Source organism: Arachis stenosperma, chromosome 9, assembly GCF_014773155.1.
Source record: "Arachis stenosperma cultivar V10309 chromosome 9, arast.V10309.gnm1.PFL2, whole genome shotgun sequence".
Lineage (NCBI taxonomy): Eukaryota > Viridiplantae > Streptophyta > Magnoliopsida > Fabales > Fabaceae > Arachis > Arachis stenosperma.
The window spans coordinates 73,200,042-73,203,834 of record NC_080385.1 but is presented as its reverse complement, the minus strand read 5'-3'; positions in this window follow the sequence as shown (position 1 = coordinate 73,203,834).

Below are 3,793 nucleotides of genomic sequence, written 5' to 3'. Positions count from 1 at the left end.
AGAAGATAAATTTGAAAATATTTGGTTTGAATAATTGGGTGTTGTATATTTTAGTGAAAATGTGCAAAATAATAGTTGAGCACATATTATTGCATTCAATACTTTAATCATATGCATTGAGAAAAATAAAAAAAAATAAAAAAAATAAATAAATAAATGAAAAAGAAAAAGAAAAGAGCAAATAATAAAAAGGGGACAAAATGCCCCAAAGTAAGTGTTGGTATCAATGCATATGTACTAAACTCAATTTTAGGATGCATGAACATGTGAAAAGCACAGTTAATGGAAAGTTAAAGTTTGCATTTTAATTAAATGGATTGTCTTAAGTTAGGTGGAAAGTTTATGTTAATTAAGGATTCAGATTTTAGTCTACTTGACCAAATACAATCCTACCGTGACCCTAACCCTATTACAACCCTTAAAAGACCTCTTGATTTGTGTATTGGTGCATTAAATTTTTTGTTGATTGTTAGATGAAGAGCAAGCCATAGAAAGCAAGATTAGTAGAGAATTGAGAGAATTGACCCTAGACACTTGAGAGTTAGAGTGATATACACTACCAGTAAGCGTTCAGCGCTCAATTCTATGTTTCCCGCTTTCATAAGCTATCTTCTTCTTGCAAGTTATTCATATTGTATTCTGTGATTTGAATTAGTGAAATCCAATTCTTATTTGTTCTTGAAAGATTTACTTACTCTTTCACCAAGTAGGTAGAATCATCTCTGCATCTAGTTGCATTCTCATTCATAAGTTGCATTGCATGGCATTCCACCACTTTAACCTTACTTTTTATTTTGTGATATATTTTGTGATATATTTTGTGCTTAGTTTGAGTGATTTATTCAACCCTTCACCCACTTATTCATATTAATTGCATGGTTTTACTTTCCCTTCCTTATTATGTGATGTATGTGAAAAACATGTTTCCTATGCTTTAAAATTAATTATTTTAATTACTTTTATTTCCATTCGATGCCATGATTAGTGTGTTGAGTAGTTTCAGATCTTCTAAGGCATGAATGACTTAAAGGATGGAAAAGGAAACATACAAAAATGGAAGGAAAGCGTAAAACGGAGTTTTAGAGAAACTGGCATCCACGCGATCGCATGGACGATGCGACCGCGTGCCAAGAGTGAAGAAGCAGCGACGCTGCCGCATGACTGACGGGACCGCACACCTAAAGAAGAACACCTATGACGCGGCCGCATGACTGACATGACCGCGCGATAAGGAAAACTCCAATTGACGCGACCGCGTGACCCACGCAGACGCATGACAGAGGCTACGCACCAGAAATTGCAGAAAACGCTCATAGCAGATTCTGAAGCCCTTTTTGGCCCAAATCCAAGTCCAGAAGGCATAGACCAGAGGTTCTGAAGTGTGAGAATGCATCCATTCGAGGGGGCTTGCATTTTTTAGTTACAATTCATGATTTAGGTTCAGTTTGGAGAGAGGTTCTCTCCTCTCTCTCTTAGGATAGGGACTTAGGACTTCTCTTAGTTTTAGGAGTGACTCTCGATCCCAGGTTCAATGTTTCTTTTTATTTACTTTCTCTTTTATTTGTCTATGAACTTTTCCATGTTACATTTGATATTTCTATTTAATATAATTTGAGGTATTTTCATATTTATGATTGCTTTATTCTATTTATGATGTCTTCAATTTAATTTAGAATTTTCCCTCTTGGCTTGAGTTAAATAATTGGTAACTCTTTAATTATCAAATAAAGCAGTGGTTAAAATTGGCAGATCGCTCTAAAGCTAGTCTTCCCACAGGGATTGACTAGGACTTGAGGATCAAATTAATTATTTCACTTGACTTTCCTGTGCTTTAGTAAAGGTTAACTAAGTGGGATTAAAATCCAATTCTCATCACAATTGATAAGGATAGGACTTCCAATTCTAATACCTTGCCAAAAGTTTTATTAGTTATTAATTTATTAATTCTGTAATCTATTTCTCTTGCTTGAAACCTTTTTCAACCCCAAACACTGTTTTTTCATAACCAATAATAAGAACATACCTCCCTGCAATTCCTTGAGAAGACGACCCGAGGTTTAAATACTCGGTTATCAATTTTAAAGGGGTTTGTTACTTGTGACAACCAAAACGTCTGCATGAAGGGTTTTCTGTTGGTTTAGAATCTATATCTACAACGTAACTATTTTTATAAAATTCTTTACTAGCAAAAATCCTAACGTCACTACCCACAGGAATCACTAGGGGATAAGCCTTTCCATGTGTATGCATAAGATTCTGTTGGAAGAAGATGCCAAGCCTTCCATTCAACACCAAAGAAAGATGAACCCAGCCATGAAAGAAGTGGTGCAAAAGGAGGTTATGAAGCTGTGGCAAGCAGGGGTAATCTACCTAATCTCAGACAGCCCCTGGGTAAGCCATGTTCAAGTAGTCCCCAAAAAGGGAGGAATCACTATTGTGCCAAATGAAAGAAATGAACTGATACCAACAAGAACAGTAACCGGATGGCGTATGTGCATAGATTATAGAAAACTCAATGAAGCCACAAGGAAAGATCATTTTCCCTTACCCTTCATGGATCAAATGTTAGAGAGGCTTATGGGACATGAATATTATTGCTTCTTGGATGGATACTCAGGCTACAATCAAATTGTGGTGGACCCTAAAGATCAAGAGAAGACTTCCTTTACTTGTCCTTATGGTGTCTTTGCATATAGGAGAATGCCCTTTTGATTGTGTAATACACCTGCAACATTCCAAAGATGCATGCTATCTATATTCTCTGACATGTATGGTTGAGAGGTTTATTGAAGTGTTCATGGATGACTTCTCTGTATTTGGTGATTCATTTTCTAAATGCTTGACCACCTTGCCTTGGTGATAAGGAGATGGCAAGAAACCAACCTAGTATTAAACTGGAAAAAGTGTCATTTTATGGTCACTGAAGGGGGGTGGTTCTTGGTCATAAAATCTCCAAAAAGGGCATTGAGGTAGACAGAGCCAAGGTGGAAGCAATTGAGAAATAACCTCCACCTTGCAATGTCAAAGCAATTAGAAGTTTCCTAAGACATGCTGGATTTTACAGAAGGTTTATAAGAGATTTTATAAAAATTGCCAAGCCATTGAGTAACTTACTTGTCTTTGGTACACCTTTTGTATTTGATCGGAAATGCATGCTGGCCTTTGAAGATTTAAAAAGGAAACTTTTTTCAGCTACTATTATTGCCCCACCTGACTAGGATTTACCGTTTGAATTGATGTGTGATGCATCAGATTTTGCTATTGGGGCAGTGTTAGGACAAAGAAAAGGCAACCTAGTGCATGTCATATACTATACCAGCAAGGTCCTTAATGACACTCAAAAGAATTACACCACCACTGAAAAGGAATTGTTGGCAATAGTGTTTGCATTTGATAAATTTAGATCATACCTCATTGACTCTAAAGTGATTGTTTTTACTGATTGATAAACCACTATTTTATGGTTTACAATGTGTTTAATTGTGTGGTTTTATCATGGTCTTTACCCACTTATTCATATAATTAGCATGCATTTATATTTCCTTCCTAAAATTATTACATGATTGAAAACATGCTTCTTAGGTCTAAATTTGGCTAATCTTAATCCTCTCTTATTATATTTCGATGCCTTGATCTGTGTGTTAAGCGTTTCAGGCTTTATAGGGCATGAATGAGTGAGAGATTGTGAAGGAAGCTTGCAAAAATGGAAGGAACACAAGAAATTGAGGAGATGACCAGCGAGAAGTGACGCGTACACGTCAGCAACGCGACCGCGCGGAAGAAAGGAATTCGC